Below are 17,955 nucleotides of genomic sequence, written 5' to 3'. Positions count from 1 at the left end.
ATAATAGTTCCAGCTATCAAATAAGACAGAATTTAAAAAGATAAATAAATACAAAACACGAGATTAACAAATAAATAAACCTGTGGAAATCACAAGCCCCACCCGGATTTGCCCGTCAAAGGGTTTACCCTGATCGGCCCATGGGGTGGCTTCCTCACTTTCCCACTTTTAATACACCACTAAAAGTCTTTTATTTGTCACTTCCCATTTTCATATCTGACCTCTTCTCTTTTTTATTGACAAAGATTATAGAAGGGCAACAGTAATTCGGAAATATACAATAGACTTGCTGCGGTGGGTTGGCACCCTGCCCGGGATTAGTTCCTGCCTTGTGCCCTGTGTTGGCTGGGATTGGCTCCAGCAGACCCCCGCGACCCTGTGTTCGGATTCAGCGGGTTGGAACATGGATGGATGGACAATAGACTTGTTTTGCTGAACCGGGATAGTCAATTGAAGTCTTCCATATAAAAACCTACAAGAACATATGACAAACGAGAGAACACCATTCAGTTCATCAAGTTCAGCTGTTTAGTTAACAGTTAAGCAATCGCAGTATCTCATCCAGATGAATACCAGACGAGAAATTAATTTTGTTTTTACGTAGTACTTTTCACAGAGTACAGGCTTAGAGCACATAAAATCCCACAAAGACACAAGGAGAACATGGAAACCACCTGTAGACAACAACTGTGCTGGGATTTCGGCCTAGTACTTTCAAAATGTGAGGCAGAAATGTGAACCCCCTGTTCCCCTTCCTCCTTGGACCTGGTCAGCACTTGGATGGGAGACCACCAAGGAGGTGTTGGTGAAGCCATCAGGACGCATTTACTCTCTGGTCTGCTTGGGGATATGGAAGGTTGCCGGTTGAAATCTCATTACCTTTGGGCCCTTAAGCAAGACCAGGAGTGCCGCACATTAGGTGACCCCGCGCTCAGACTCCCAAAGGTCATGCAAAAAGACAATTATTCCCTCAGGTCTTCATAAAGTGTATCACAATCAAAAAGTCCTGACTCTGTGGTCATAAAGGATTCCTTTGAAAAGAGTAGGGTGTACCCCGATGACCTGGCTAAAATTCCCATCATAGCTTTGTCCTTTCTGGACCCCCAATCATCCTCTGAATCTTATTGGCTAACTGTCTCTCTCACCCTTTCACCGCCTAATAGCTCATATGTGGTGGGATATGCAATGGCACAAGAATGGCTGCTGTCACATAACCTAGGAGGGGGATGCACATTAAATGGTGTTTAAAGTGGCCCCCCACTACCTTTGTGAAGGGCTCTGAGTAGTTATAATGTACTTTTTCATCATTGCTATTAGTATTACAATTATTCATTATTACTGTTATTATTAAAATGTCTGGTGACAATTTCTTGTCAAAGCTATGGATTTGGAGTGCAAAACTGGACAGCATTCTGAAAGAAGAAATCCCATTTAGGGTATCTTGCAGACTGTCTGATGTACTCTAAGCTCCACTTTCTGTGGATGTAACAATACATAGTAAACTTCTGCTTCTCTTCTCGGTACTCAAATGTGGCCCACCTGCCAAGTTATTTTGCTTGCCTAAGGTAAAGTCATCCCTGATGGAGGATCGCAGGGATCGTCAGGTAGAGGGGTCCTTTCATCGGATTGGCTGGCCCAGCACTGACTCAGCTGTGGAATGGCCAATAGGGGGAGGCAGCTCGATGGTTGAGGTCTCCAGGACTCTGAACAAATCCAAATCATATCATGGGATATCATCTACTGTTGAATTCTGCTCTGTACTTGTAGTATTTCTATTGCACTATTATATCGTATTGAGGGTGTTCTGTTCTGTGTACAGTGAACCCTCGTTTATTACGGTTAATCCGTTCCAGACTCTACCGCGATAAATGAATTTTCGCGAAGTAGGATTCTTTATTTATAAATTGAATATTTTCACAGGTTAGAGTATAGAAAACCTGTTTACGACCTTCTAAATACATTTTTTTTAACATTATTAGAGCCCTCTAGGCATGAAATAACACCCTTTAGTCACCATTACACTCCTATTACCCAATATATTAGACAAAATAAGAGAAAATAAGACATATTAGATATTACAAATATCATATTATTATTATTGTACTGTGCATTTAATTACACACACACACACAGTTCTTACACACAACCACTAACCTATGAAGGCACGACCTCAGTAGGAGAGTCTTCAGGTGGTGCGGTATCTTCAGCAGGTGCGTCGTTGTCTTCTTCCGCTGAAGGACTACTAGGAGTAGGCAGTGGGTGTCTGGGTAGTTATAATGTACTTTTTCATCATTGCTATTAGTATTGCAATTATTCATTATTACTGTTATTATTAAAATGTCTGGTGACAATTTCTTGTCAAAGCTATTGATTTGGAGTGCAAAACTGGACAGCATTCTGAAAGAAGAAATCCCATTTAGGGTATCTTGCAGACTGTCTGATGTACTCTAAGCTCCACTTTCTGTGGATGCAACAATACATAATAAACTTCTGCTTCTCTTCTCGGTACTCAAACGTGAAGAACATCTTGATTGGCAGTTGCTGGCGCTGTCTTTTCATATGCGTGAGGAGGCTTTTGTAGGGTATTGCCATCTTTGATCATATCCAAGAGTTTCACCTTCTCCTGGATGGTAAGCGCTTAGTTTCATTGTCAGAAGGCTTAGAAAAAGCAGCACATTTAGGAGCCATCGTGGGGCTTAGATAAAAGTTCTCAGAAAGCGCATGCATAGTGACGTAAGCGTGTACGAGAAAAAATCGCGATAGAGTGAAGCCGCGAAAGTCGAAGCGTGAGATAGCGAGGGATCACTGTATTGTGTTGTATTGACCCCCTTTATTTTGACTCCCACTGCACGCCCAACCTGCCTTTCCCAAGGTTTCTTCCATTTTTTCCCTACTAGGGTTTTTTTGGGAGTTTTTCCTTGTCTTCTTAGAGAGTCAGGGCTGGGGGTCTGTCAAGAGGCAGGGCCTGTTAAAGCCCATTACGGCACTTCTTGTGTGATTTTGGGCAATACAAAAATAAATTGTATTGTGTTGTATTGTATTGTAAAGTTCTCAGTATTGAAAGTGTCATTGCACAGGCCCTGACTTTACTATTACATAGTGTCGCAGTTGAGGCGTGGAGCCACCTCTTGAACCCTTAGGTACCACTCCAGACACTGGATAAAAGTACAATACTTCTTTATTTTGTACTCCCGTGCACAAAGCACTCTCCACACCACACTACTCATATATTCTCAATAATCACTATAAACAATACTCTCTCCTCCTCTCCCAGACACTTGCCACCCTACCTCCCAGCTCAGCTCAGTGTCTGGGCATTCCCACAATCCCTTTATACACCCTGACCCGGAGGTGTTCCTGGCCAACCAGTCCACAGTTCCTCTTCCCTTCCGGGTCAGGGTAAACAATCCTTTTCTTCACCCCGGGAGCACGTCGTTCCTTCCTGTCACGTGACCGTGACGTACTCCCGGGTTATAGGGCACATAAGAGTCCACGAGCCCCCTTACAGCGACTCCCGGTGGCCCCCAAGGTATGCAGCAGGGCTGTGTATAAAAACTACATAGTCCATGAGGCCCTGCTGGAACTCGGGGCACGTCCACGCTGCTGGGAGAGCTCCTCCTGGCGGCCTGGGGGTGAGGGCCGGAGTAGAAAGCCGGCAATCCTTCACAATAGAAATTGATTTTTTTTGGGAAAGAGATGTGCTCAATAGTAAAGGACTGGGTAACTAAGGCCGTCTGCTCTGTGCCCACGGGCTGAAAGCCAATTAATGAAGGGGGATATTTAGGGACCAAGGCTACTTATGAATCATAAGAACAACAAAAAAGCTCAGTCCGTTGGTATGCCCGTCTTGTAGTTCACAAGGGCTTTACGTCTCTTTTTGGCAGGACGTATTACTAGCTTTGACTGCCAACCCCGCTAAATTATGAAGAGCGCAAGCTGCCTCCACATTCACTGTCAAGTTCAATGTGGAGTTTAACTGTTCTTCCTGGGTGTATGTGTTATTGTTTCCTAAATTTTGAGCCCCACTTCCCAAAGATGCTCATTCTCTCATTCTGTAGATTCTCAAAGATGCTACAGGCCAGTAAACTTAACAAGTATTACAGGTAAATTAATGGAAAAAATTATTAAGGATAAAACTGAGCATCACAGGGCAACAGCAGGAGTGCTAATGAGCAGTCAGCATTGGTTCAGATGTGGAAGGTCGTGTTTCACTAATATGCTGGAATTCTTTGAGAAAACAACAAAAGAATATAATCATAGAAGTGCATATGGCGTTATTTAGCTTTTGGAAAGCTTTTGTCTTTTTTGATTTAGTCTGATGTACCTCATGTGGGACTTGGGCATCAACAATAAAAGAAGTGGGAATTCAGTGCACTGTGCGTAGGTGGGTGCAAAATTAGCGGAAAAATGTCGGAAGCAAAATGTTACGGTGTGATGAACCCCATCGGTATTAGGTGATGTTAAAAGTGGTGTCAGTGCTGGGACTGCTGCTCTTTTTAACATGTGCAAATGATCTGGATAAGAGACTTAATAACAAGCAGGGGAGAGTTGCAGGTGAAACTAAATGAGGTACAATGGCTGAAAAAGACAGAAATGCATACATAAAAATTCAATGTGAAGTTAGACGTGTTCTGAGTGTGCATTTCCTACGCAACTAAAATGTATTTGGTACCGATCATGTTCGGGACAAGTAAAAAAAGGTAACGATGAGATAATTAAAACTGACCATATGCTATTTCTTTAGGAATTAATGAATAAGCTTCTCTATTTTGGGAGCTTTAGATTATATAAAATACATTGGTATGATATCATCTACATGCTACACCAATCCCTCTCCCACTTGGACAGAGGCAGTGGTGCTGTAAGAATTATGTTTCTGAACTTCTCTAGCGCCTTCAACACCATCCAGCCTCTGCTCCTTAGGGACAAGCTGACAGAGATGGGAGTAGATGCATACCTGGTGGCATGGATCGTGGACTATCTTAAAGACAGACCTCAGTATGTGCGTCTCGGGAACTGCAGGTCTGACATTGTGGTCAGCAACACAGGAGCGCCACAGGGGACTGTACTTTCTCTGGTCCTGTTCAGCCTATATACATCGGACTTCCAATACAACTCGGAGTCCTGCCACGTGCAAAAGTTCGCTGATGACACTGCTATCATGGGCTGCATCAGGAGTGGGCAGGAGGAGGAGTATAGGGACCTAATCAATGACTTTGTTAAATGGTGCGACTTAAACCACCTACACCTGAACACCAGCAAAACCAAGGAACTGGTGGTGGATTTTAGGAGGCCCAGGCCCCTCATGGACCCCGTGATCATCAGAGGTGACTGTGTGCAGATGGTGCAGACCTATAAATACCTGGGAGTGCAGCTGGATGATAAATTGGACTGGACTGCCAATACTGATGATCTGTGTAAGACAGGACAGAGCCGACTATACTTCCTTAGAAGGCTGGCGTCTTTCAACATCTGCAATAAGATGCTGCAGATGTTCTATCAGATGGTTGTGGAGAGCCAGGACCCTTGCCCGGCTGGTACGCCTTTTCTTTGGAAGGACCTGGGGAGCAAGTGTGGACAGAGCATTACCTCCCCCGGAATGCTAGATGGCAGCCCCACTGTGTGGCAGCGGTGCCTAGGACTCCCAAAGGGTTTCATGAGAAATGGAGTTGGATACAGTCCTGTTGGGATCTGGGGGCACCGCCAGGGGGCACTGCAGCTGCTCCAGAGCTCGTGTGGATGGTTCTTCCGCCATGTGCTGCCGGAAGTGGGGCAACGAGCACCTGGAGCCACAGAGACTACTCAGTGAGCCAGAGTCGGGTGGAAGGTGGATGAAGCTTGCTGAGGAGGCTTGGAGGAGAAAAGAGAGAAAGAAGAAGAAAAGGGAATTTTATTCAGGTGGGCAGTTAGTGCTTTGGACTGTGTTGTACTTGTGGGAACGGGGAAGATGTTGCCCACAAGTAAAGAAACAAAATAAAAACATTTGTGTTTTTATCAGTGTGCCTCCTGCGTCTGTCTGTGTCAGGTTGGGTGGCTGGCACGCCCCCGTAGAGTTGTCACAGGGTATATACATCCATCCATCCATCCATTATCCAACCCGCTATATCCTAACTACAGGGTCACGGGGGTCTTCTGGAGCCAATCTCAGCCAACACAGGGCACAAGGCAGGAAACAAACCCTGGGCAGGGCGCCAGTCCACCGCAGAGGGTATATACAGTATTGCACAAAACTTAGGAAGTTTTTCTTCACACGGAGAACCATAGACAGATGGAACAAATTACCAAGTAATATGGTTTACGGTTTGACTTCAGGAACCTTGATGGTTTTCGACAGAATTAGGGGAACAGGAAGGCCAAGGTTTGTTGGGCTGAATGGCCCGTTCTCATTGAAATTATTTGCAAAGTGGACCCTTGTGAGTGAAAGTTAGTTTATGTGAGTGTGATCTACAGTAGAATGGCAACCCGTCCAGGACCTGCTCCAGAACCAGTAATGCTGGCATGTTCACTAGCAGACCGAGACCCTGAAATGTGACAGAGTGGATTCAGTAGATGAATGGGTGGACGGAGCCTTTTTGACATTTTAATGTGTTACGTCTGCTCAGCAGGTGCAATGTGCTAACTAATGTTCCACTGTGAAAGAGCTCTTTGAGTAAGAGAAGAAAATAGTCTGCCACCTCCCCATGATATGTCAAGTGTCAGAAATAATGTGAAATAACATTTTTTACACAATAAGCTCAGATTTCTCTGTAAACAGAGGACGTAAAATAAACAAAGAAACGAGACGGCATGCTTTTTTTTTTCTTTTTTTGGCTTTTGATTGTCCTCTGTAGACCAATTTGTTGCACGCTTGGATGAAATATCAGAAAAAAAACGTAGCACTGGAGGGTGACGCTAAGGAACTTCCTTTCAGCTGCTGATTCCTTAACAGAAAAAAGAGAAAAGTATTTAAAAGTCTGGTAAGTCATTTTTTAAAACAAATGCCTTTCCTCATACTAACGTGGTGAGCTCCTGCTTCGATTCACTTCCACGTTCTCTTTGTAGACAGCCTTGACTCTCGGCTTACAAATTAAAAAGGAGCACAGATGACAGAGTCATTGAAAACGATGACGCTATATAGCACAGACTGGACACGGGAGGCACGTGTAAAATAAACAGACTTTTATTTTTCTTCATCTGTGGGCTTCGTCTTCCCCGTACCCACAGACACAACACAGTCCTAAGCACAAGCACACAAGTCACAAAGCACTTCTCCTCTGACACCACCACTCCCCCCCAGGCAACCTCGTCCTCTTCCTCCCGATTGTGGCCGCTGAGTGGTTGTCACTGGCTCCTGTTATAGTTCACCCAGAAGTGCTCCAGGTGCTTGATCACCGAATTCTGGCTGCACTTCCGGGTGTGATGAATATGCTGCCCCGCACGGGCTCAGGAGTCCCAAACACAGTACCCCCTGGCGGTGCCTGCAGGACCCAACAGGGCTGCACCCAACTCCACTTCCCAGGGAGCCCTGTGGGAAACCGAGGCACTGCTCCACCCCAGGGGGGTGGCCATCTAGCGTCCAGGGGGAAGTATTGCAGCTCCCCTGAATATAGTGTGCAGGGGCGTCCCGGCTGGGCATGGACGCCAGCCACCTGCCACAGATGATTGAATATGTACTGTATATGCTAACAATAACACAAAAAGGTAAGCAGAACCTAACAAATAAACGAGAATTTGAAACAAGTCAGTATATTTTATTAAATCTTCGCATAGTATACAATAACAAAATAACAAACTGTAACAAGGAATTTTAAAAATAATGCACAGCATACATATCAAAATGCAATAGACAAATAATTATAATGAACTATATTTCCGTCCATCCATTTTCCAACCGGCTGATCCGAACAAAGGGTCACAGGGGTCTGTTGGAGCCAATCCCAGCCAACACAGGGCACAAGGCAGGAACCAATCCCGGGCAGGGTGCCAACCCACCGCAGAATGAACTATATTTATACAAGAACTAGTCATTAAGCCCGTTACAATAACGGGCGCTAGAACAGTCGTGCATAAACATTAGTAGGTACAGTCTATATTAAATGGCAAGGGACTTTGACCTCATTCTTTTTGTTGGTCGTATTTTTCTTTCTTTCAGCCTTTCTTTTGTTGATGTTTACTTGCTGAGCTGACCGTTCATCGTGGGCTGCCGCCGTGTATTGTGTGTCTTTAATTTTCTGTGACAGTAATACTGTCTTGTACATCCGCTGGCTTGTACGTCCGTAATATACTTTTAATTTTCTCTGGCGGTAATACAGGCGTGCATGTCGGTAATATGCCTTTAATCTCCTCTGACAGTAATACTGGCTTGTATGTGGCTGTAATATGAGTCACTGTATTGTGTACCTTTAATTTCCTCTCGCAGTAATACTGGTTTGTATTTCCGTAAAACGCCTGTAACTTTCTCTGACAGTAATATCGCGCATCGCACCGTGCCCCGCGCATTCGCACTTCACCAGAAGACACACACACACGGACACCTGGACGCACACAGGGATTTTATTAAAGAGGATAAATTATATAAATACAAAACAAAAGGTATAATCATAAACTAATGTACTACCCCCTTTTTTACTTTCTCGTATGCATAGTATGGAGAAAGTATAGGAATCGTGAAAAAATTTGATCTCGAAATTTTGATGAATCTTGACATTTTAGACCTTCCGGAGTCTGAAAATACCATTTTTGAAATTATGTCTGTTGTGCATAAACACGATAACTTGAAAACACAGTCAGTGAGATTTTGTACAACTGCTTTATATCAAAAATAAGGAATCCTATCAAATTTTGGGCAACTTCCGGCAACTGGAAGTGGTACTTTAACTGAATACTTGGCATAGTATACAATAAGAGGCTTAGGCTTTCTTATTTCTTTTTTACGTTTGGCGTTTGTATAGTTTAAGCTGATTGGTTCATTCTACAGTTGTTTCTGATTAATCTACTTATTCTATTTCTTTCACATTGTATCGATCTTCTGATTGTTATGTAGGTATTCTTTTTTATTTTTATATATGTCACACAGATTTTTCTTGGCATTTTTTATACTGCTATGCTTTATTGATTGGGGCTGTTATGTTGGTTATTAGACACATTAGATTATCTATGAAAAAAAATCGTGAGTTTGCTCCCCTCGACTTTCTCATAATGTGAGATAGAGGAAAAGGTCATCAGAGTCACTTCCAGTTGTGTGATATTTCTCAAATTTTACATGCCTTTGTTTGCCATAATAACTAATTGTTAATATCGATACACAATCATTTATCTCTATTTATAATCAAACTTTATATTAAAATATTTTTGCTTTTAAGGAGGTCGAAAACGGTGGTGGAATTTTTTCATGATTACACGTGCATTAGCGAGATTATGTGCCAAGTTAAAAACGTAGACAAAATGTTAGTATTATATAATATTTGTTGCAATAAATTGCTATAAGTAAAACTGCATTTAACTACATTTAATTATGATAATGATGGCGGAAATAAAAAAAAAAAATCATAAAATTAAATGTATTACCAGGAACACGACAGGAACATAGCAGGTTATTGTTCCCATTACATCTGTATATTTACATGGCATGTTCAATGTTAACATGTTATTGTTTAACTGATGATGTATAAATTAAAATAAAATTAATAATAGTCATTGAAAGAATATGCACTGTATTTAATACAGTTTTTAATATCGTGTACACATTTATATTTCCATGATGCAAAAAATTAGGATGGTTGTTTAAATAAAATACTACTTCCGGTTGAATAATTTTTCTCAAATTTCATATCTGTTTGTTTTTTGTCATTATAAATATCTATACAAAATTTGAATCATCTATCTGTAATTATCAACATAATTTACTTGAAAATTCACGAAAGTATTTAGTTGAAGTACCACTTCCGGTTGTGCAATTTTTCTCAAAATTCATATCTACTTATTTTTCATCATTTCTAATATACACAGAAAATTTGAATCATCTATCTTTATTTATAGCCATAGTTTACTTGAAAAAATGTGAAATGTGTTCAGGCAAAGTGCTACTTCCGGTAGGCCGGAAGTGACCCAAAAGACAATAGGATTCCTTATTTTTGATATAAAGCAGGTGTACCAAATCTCCCTGACCAGGTCAAAGCGTTTTTGAGTTATCGTGTTTACACACAGACAGACATAATTTCAAAAATGGTATTTTCAGACTCGGGAAGGTCTAAAATGTCAAGATTCATCAAAATCTCAAGGTCGAATTTTTTCATGATTCCTATACTTTCACTATACTATGTATACGAGAAAGTAAAAAATGATAAAATGGGCAAAAGTTTGGAATCACACATAAACCCCTCATCCAAGGTCCATTTTCTTTTGCCCATTTGAACTTTTTTCTTATAACACTAGTGCTAATTGACGTGGTACTTGATCCATTAGGCTTGAAAGTTAAGACAGAGGTAAAGAATTTAGAGGTAATTATTGACTCTGACCTAATTTTTAAATCACATATTAATCAGATTACTAGGACGCCATTTTTTCACTTAAGAAATATAGCAAAAATGTGATCCCTTATAACTTTGGAAGATGCTGAAAAATTAGTTCACACTTTTGTTTTTAGTTGACTAGATTACTGTAATGCACTCTTCTCAGGACCACCCAAAAATGACATCAATCGATTGCAATGAGTGCAGAATGCAGCTGCCAGAATCTTAACTAGGAAAAGAAAATCAGAGCACATCACACCAGTCTTAGCATCTTTACACTGGTTACCCGTATCATTTAGAATTGACTTTAAAATTCTGCTTATGATTTACAAAGCCTTAAATCATCTTGCTCCATCCTATATTTCAGAATGTCTTTCACCTTACATTCCAAATGAGGGTCTGCTTACAATTCCAAAAGCTAAACTTAAAAGAAGTGGTGAGGCGGCCTTCTGCTGGTATGCACCTAAAATCTGGAATTGCTGACCGATAGAAATTCACCAGGGTAATACTGTGGAGTACTTTAAAAAACTGCTAGAAACTCATTATTTTAAGACGGCTTTCTCATAGCTTCATCTTAGTGTAACCCTGATATTCTGTATATGCATTCATTATTTTTTTCATAGCTCCGAAATCCGTACTAACCCCTACTTTCTCTGCTGTTCTTTTTCTGGTTTTCTGTCTGATCAAAGCACCGTGCAGTCCTTACACCAGCGTTTCTCAACCTTTAAGTATTTGCGACCCAAGTTTTCATAACAGTTTTAATCGCACCACCCCTAACGTTTTTTTTGAAAGGAGCCTACTAATACCAATTTGTTCTTTTTTAATTAATGATATATCATAGATGCATATTTTATTATACCTATGTAACTTTTATCGACATTTATCTAACTCTATATTTATTTTTCTAGTATCAGAATGTAGTTTAAGTTCATTTGTTTTGGTTTCAATAGAAGTATTTTTCATATTTTTGATTCTTGTTTTCTTTTTTTCACATCTTCACGCCCCAGTTTTTGTTACTTTGTGCCCCCTCAGGGGGGCCCACCCCACAGATTGAGAACCACTGCCTTACATTGATGGATTGAAGGCCAGAGGTCCACATGACCATCATGGTCTAATTCTTCCACGTGAAGAATGAAAACCATGAGGACTGATTGAGATCATTTATGTCAGGTAGAATGCCTGGCCTTGGAACCCCTGCAGATTTTGTTTTTTCTCCAGCCCCTGGTGTTTTTTTTTGTTTGCTTTTTCTGTCCTCTCTGGCCATCGGACCTTATTTTATTCTTTGTTAATTAGTATTGCCTAATTTTTCTTTTTTTGTCTTATTTTCTTTCTTCATCTTGTACAGCACTTTGAGCTACATCATTTGTATGAAAACATGCTTTACAAATAAATGTTGTTGTTGTTGGTAGAATAGACTGTGGGGCAGTTGAAGAGACAGACCCCTCTCTCCCCTCTTATAGTTGCAGTCAGTCTTGGACATGTTTCTCCCAAATACTGATTTAGGTGAGGGGCCACCTGCCCTTCTGCAAACAATTACTGGGACAAAAAAGCTATGCAGCCACTTACACCTGACCTTCATGTCGCCAGTCAGTGAAACAAGTAAAGGCCAACTTGCACCTTCACTTTGTGTAACCAGTCACCGAGACAAGGGAGTAGCCAGGTGTAGCTGTAGTCCATTTGTCAAAATCGCTGAGAAAAGCGATGCAGCCAGTCTCCAGAATGGAGAATTGCTCCTTGAATATTTCCTTAGTGACAGTGGACTGACCACATGTGCCTGTGCTGTAGGCAAATAATGTGGGAGTCAAACAAGCAGTCACATGAGTCTAAGCTCACAGCAGCCAATCACTGGAACAGGGGAGTGGCCACATGCACCTATGCCTCGTGCAGCCAGTCAATAGGACAAGCCAGCAGTCACATGCACTTGTTCTTCATGCAAATAATCACAAATTTGCTCCTAAGCAAATCAAAACAGTGGGGACTGGTCCAAGCTAGTTGGTGGGCTCCTGCTTTTACAGCATTTTTTTCCCTTACTTCCCCACAGGCATGTATAAGTCATGACATCAGTTTGTTTCACTTCAGCAATATTTGTAGAATTTAACTGCGGGAGACTGGACAGTTGAGAAATTCTTACAACTGAGCGCCAAAAATGTGACAAGACTTCAAATGATGGCCAGAGCCTCCAAACCAAAGTCTGATTTATACTTGTTATGCTGCCATAAGCATGAAAAAGTACATAGCCAAAATGAAGTAAATGGGGTCACTTTTTCAGTTCAGTTTATATTTAGATAGTTCAGTTTCATTTCCAAGCCAAGAACTGCACACGTTCAGAAATGCAGTTCAGTTGTAATAAAGCACTGAACAAAGAGGGACAAGGAAGAATAGTAAACACAAAACACCCTGTAATATCTGCATAGAAACATAAATTCATACAGACTGACTTTATTTGGGTTTTTAAAGCTTATAAATATTAATATATTATATAAATAGAAAGTGTGCCTTTTACAAGCAAAGGCTAACTGGCTAAAAACACAACGTCATATTACGTAAAATCCATCTGCTGGCCAGCCTCTTTCCAGGAATTCTGCAATTTGTGGTGGTAACAAAATGGCATAATTTGACAAAGAACCGATGTTGATGGCTGGGGTGACATGTCAACTTCAAATTCAGGTGGGATCACTACATTGAAGGCAAATGTGAGAGGTGGCTCTGGGGCTAAAGATCTGCACTGGCATCTGGAAGGTTGCTGGTTCAAACCCCAGAATGGTCAAAAGGTGTCCTACTCCATTGGACCCTTGAGCAATGTCCTTAATCTGAAAATTGCTTCATGGGTGCCGTACGATGGCTGACCCTGCGCTCTGACCCCCAATGGTCAAACAAAAATCCCCCCCCCCCCCCCCAGGGGTTAATATAGTAAATCGAGAAACAAATGGGAAAGCTTAAGCTTAGTAAGAGCCAAACACAATGACGATGAGAATGATGAAAAATCCATATGAGCAACTTTACATGCGGTACTCTACAGCAGAGTCGCTTCTTTTCTCTTCCAGGATCTGTCACGTTGATTCGATGTTTCTGCCAGAAAGGCTTTTTTTTTGGCAAGTGCTAAATGGAAATTGAAAGAAGGCTACAAAAACCTTTGAGGAAATCAGGGAAATACTATGGGAAATAATCTATATATTTACTTTCTACGAGTATTAAGCTTTTTAGGTGCATTTGCATGTAATGCACAGAGCACCTATTGCAATAGCCAAGTCTGTTCATTTTCAGGCCCAGTGGACTGATTTTGTTAAATTTTGCCACACTAATTCTTCAACAAAATTTGTTGAGGTGATTTAATTGTCAGTGAGATATCCCGAATAGAGCGCGCTGTTAAACATTGTGATGGACAGCCGGCGGTTCAGTCCGGCCGGGACATCCCTGAAAGAAAAGAATGGAGGAAGGCGGCCTTTTCAGGGCACTGCATCCCCCCGGATGCTAGGTGGCAGCTCCCCTGGACGGCAACAGTTCCCCGGATTACCTCAAAGCATCCTGGGACGTTCAGTCCTTTTCTTCAGCCCTTTTGGGTGCCGTGGGTGCCGCCAGGGGAAGCTCACAAAGAACCTGGGGACTATTACTCTTACAACAACCCGGAAGTACTTTGGAATCACGAGGACGGAAGCCCGCAGTACTTCCGGGCTACTTGAGAAGGATGATGTGGCGTTGAACCCGAGAGAAACACTTCCGGGTCATGGACTATTTAAAGGACTGGTGAAGACCCAGCAAAGGGAAGTGACGGAGCTGCTGAGAGGAGTGGAGGATTGTGATTATCGTATTGATTATTGAATATTCTTTATTATTATTGTTATTGAAGAATTGTGGAGTGTGCGGTGCTTTGTGCAGTTTATTTGAAGAAATTATTAAAATTTTTCTTGGTGCTTTTTAACGTGTGTCCTGGACGTCTGTCTGTGGGGTTTCACGGGGCAACAGCACCACTAGCGTCCACAACATTTTACAAATCTCAAGATCTCTCATTGAAAAGCATCAGTGAATTTGCAGACTCATCGATACCATAAAAATTCATCTTAAAAAGTCCAGATTAGGATAGGCAGAGACAGAAACTAACACTGCCAAGATGCCAAGGACAGGGTGCCAATGTGATTAAGAGTCACCATCTGATGACTCTGCACGCCTTTGGTGTAAAAAGCACCTGTAAATTCTCCATCCAGCCATAGGAGAGATGAAAACTTCACACATCCTGGGGTGGTGGTGTTGGTTAGGGGGTGGGGGGGTCCACATCAATGTCAGGCTGGACTGGACTTGGAATACAGAGGAACTATATAAGGGAGGGCAGAGCAGGCCCATTTTTCTTAGGACACCGTGTTCCTTTAATGTGACATCCTTCTACAACTCTGTGATGGCCACTGTGATTTTCTACAGCGTTTCCCAGCCTTTGTGGTATCTCAGCCCAGGTTTTTTTTGACAAGGACACACGGGGAGGGGTCCTCCTCCATCCGTTTAGCTCGACACACCCGTCCGTGAATTTAGCACAATCCTCAGGTGGGGTGGTCTCATGTGATCATCAGAGCATTAAATGAATCAAGCGTCATCATCAATGCAATCAATTACTAAAAATGTTTGTGATGCACCATCTGTTGGAAGAACAAATGCAATGCATTTTATTGCTACATACATTATAAAATACATTCCAATAGATGGTTTCTTGCAAATGTTAAAGTTGTGGTCTACGTTGACTGCTTAGATTTGAACTCATCTTAGACAGTGTCACACACGTGTGATTGGAGGGAGCTAAAGGGCCTGAATAATAGTATTTCCACGTCAGACCAGGGGTTGGCGAGGTGCACTAACTGTCTCTCTCAATAATCTGCAGACCATCCACGGGAAACATTGCACGGTTTCGGCCACACTGATGATGTCACTTCTGGTTCAGGCCCCACTGATGATGTCACTTCCTGTCACGGCCTTTAAAGCCTCCATCTTTACAACCTTATGTCAGTTCTGTTTTGGACTCAAACCTGTGAACATCTCATGATCTATTTACCCATTTTACAGCCAGGCACAATATACGGGTGGCTGCCCCAAACCTTTTGATGTCTTTCGTCTATTCTTGTGACAACAGGGTAGGACAGTCAGCTATCACACAATTGGATGATACGTTTGTCCGAGGTAAGTAACAGGATCAGGACACAGTCCAGCTGGAGCCCAGAGGGCTGAAATATCATCCTCAGGGTCAAACAGTGACATAGACATAGGAACTGAACCAGTAGCATCAGGGTTTAAAGACCGATGTCTTAACCACTGGACCTCACCATCTGTCAAGTACAGTTATTATTGCATATTTGGCCTTCACTTTTATACAAATTGAACAATAAGACCAGCGTACACCAGACAAATTACTGTAAATGTCTCGCTTATGTTCACTTAGTGATTTGAACCAATATCCCCAGGATTTAAAGCCCACTGTCTTAAGCACTTTACCACCCTACCTACTCTAACTTAGAATTAGCCATTTGGCTGATGGCTTTATCCAAGGTGACTTACAAAGTCAGAATACAGCACAAGTGGAGGCCAGGTGGGTTAAGTGACTTCCTCCAGGCCACACAAGAAGGAAGATGAGGGAACTGAACCAGCAGCCTTGTGGTTTAGAGGTCAGTGCCAGTGATCCACTACGCTATAATTGATTCCTTTTATGATGCCAGCACCCGAGCTCAGCATCTGTTACTCTTCTCTGAACCTCCATGGCATAATTAAGGAGAACATGTTGACATCACCAGTCAAACTATCTCAAAGTGTAAAAAACAAAATACAGAAAAGATCAATAATAAATTATAAATGCAGATCAGGGTAGAGGGTGTCAATAACTGAATGGAACCACTTCAAAGGGTTACAGCTCAGTAAATATTTAAGAAAATGTCAGCACTTTTGCAGTGACTCTGGGCTCACCCATGAGGGTATAAACTTTCCCCCGTTAGGATGCAATTGGTTCCACAGCTGAGCTGGGAGGTGAGCTTGTCAGCATGGAGGTGGTGTGGTCGGGTTGTGAAAGAGAATGAGAAGACAGCGGGAGACAGCGTTTGGTCATTGCAGGTGGGTAAGGCATCCCGCCTTGTACTGCGAAGCTCAATGAGGCAGATGGAATTTAATTTGACTTCTTTTGAGGACTGAGTTCTTTTGGGTATTTAAATAAATAAGAGCATTTTTTTTCTGTTATGGAGTTAGCTCAACAAATCCCTGCAGATATGGGCGTCATCTGGATTGTAGAACACACATGATGCTTACGTGTCAAGATGGCACATTTTGTGAGGCTGTGTCTCTGCGACTAGGAGGTCTGTGTTTAAATCCCAGGCCTAGTAAGATAGATAGATAGTCAAGTCAAGTCAAGAGTATTTATTGTCATTTCATCCATATACAGTAGTACAGCATACAGTGAAACGAAACAACATTCCTCCAGGACCATAGTGCTGCATAAAACACAGGACAACGAAGAATCCACGACACATAACATAAAGACACATAATATATAAAAAGGTGCATGTGAGTCAAATGTGCAAACATGTGCAACACCGCAGAACAGAACATGTATATCAGATATCAGTCCGGTCCATGAGTGTTCAGGAGTCTGACTGCTTGGGGGAAGAAACTGTTACACATTCTGGAGGTGAGGGCCCGAATGCTACGGTACCTTTTTCCCAATGGTAGGAGTGTAAACAGTGAATGTGAGGGGTGTGTTGGATCATTCACAACGCTGGTGGCTTTTCGGATGCAGAGTGTGGTGTAAATGTCCATGATGGTGGGAAGAGAGACACCAATGACCTTCTCAGCTGTCTTCACTATCTGTTGTAGGGCTTTGCCATCCCTGACCATGCAATTTCCAAACCAGACAGTGATGCAGTTGCTCAGGATGCTCTCTATGGTTCCTCTGTAGAATGTTGTTAGAGTAGATAGATAGATAGATAGATAGATAGATAGATAGATAGATAGATAGATAGATAGATAGATAGATAGATAGATAGATAGATAGATAGATAGATAGATAGATAGATAGATAGATAGATAGAATGTAAAAGATATGATAGATAGATAGATAGATTTATTTTAGTGTAGTAGGCAGGATAGATAGATAGATAGATAGATAGATAGATAGATAGATAGATAGATAGATAGATAGATAGATAGATAGATAGATAGATAGATAGATAGATAGATAGATAGATATTGTAAATAGTAGAAGGTTCCATTGAGCCCCAAACCCCAGACCCAATAACGGCAAACACAGTCACGGGTTCAAATTATGGATTTTTTTATCCATCAGGCACTTTCTCCAATAAAGCACAGCCAATAATCATGCTAAATTAATGAGACTCTTTCCTCTCCCAATGCCTCCCATTCAGTGTCACCCGCTGCCCCCCCGACTCTGACTTCTCAAGGTAAGGTAATGTGCTCCTTATATGCTGGGCCTGGAAAAGCTTCC

This window comes from Erpetoichthys calabaricus, chromosome 18 (genome assembly GCF_900747795.2).
Source record: "Erpetoichthys calabaricus chromosome 18, fErpCal1.3, whole genome shotgun sequence".
Taxonomy (NCBI): Eukaryota; Metazoa; Chordata; class Cladistia; order Polypteriformes; family Polypteridae; genus Erpetoichthys; species Erpetoichthys calabaricus.
Note: the sequence above shows the minus strand (reverse complement) of the source record.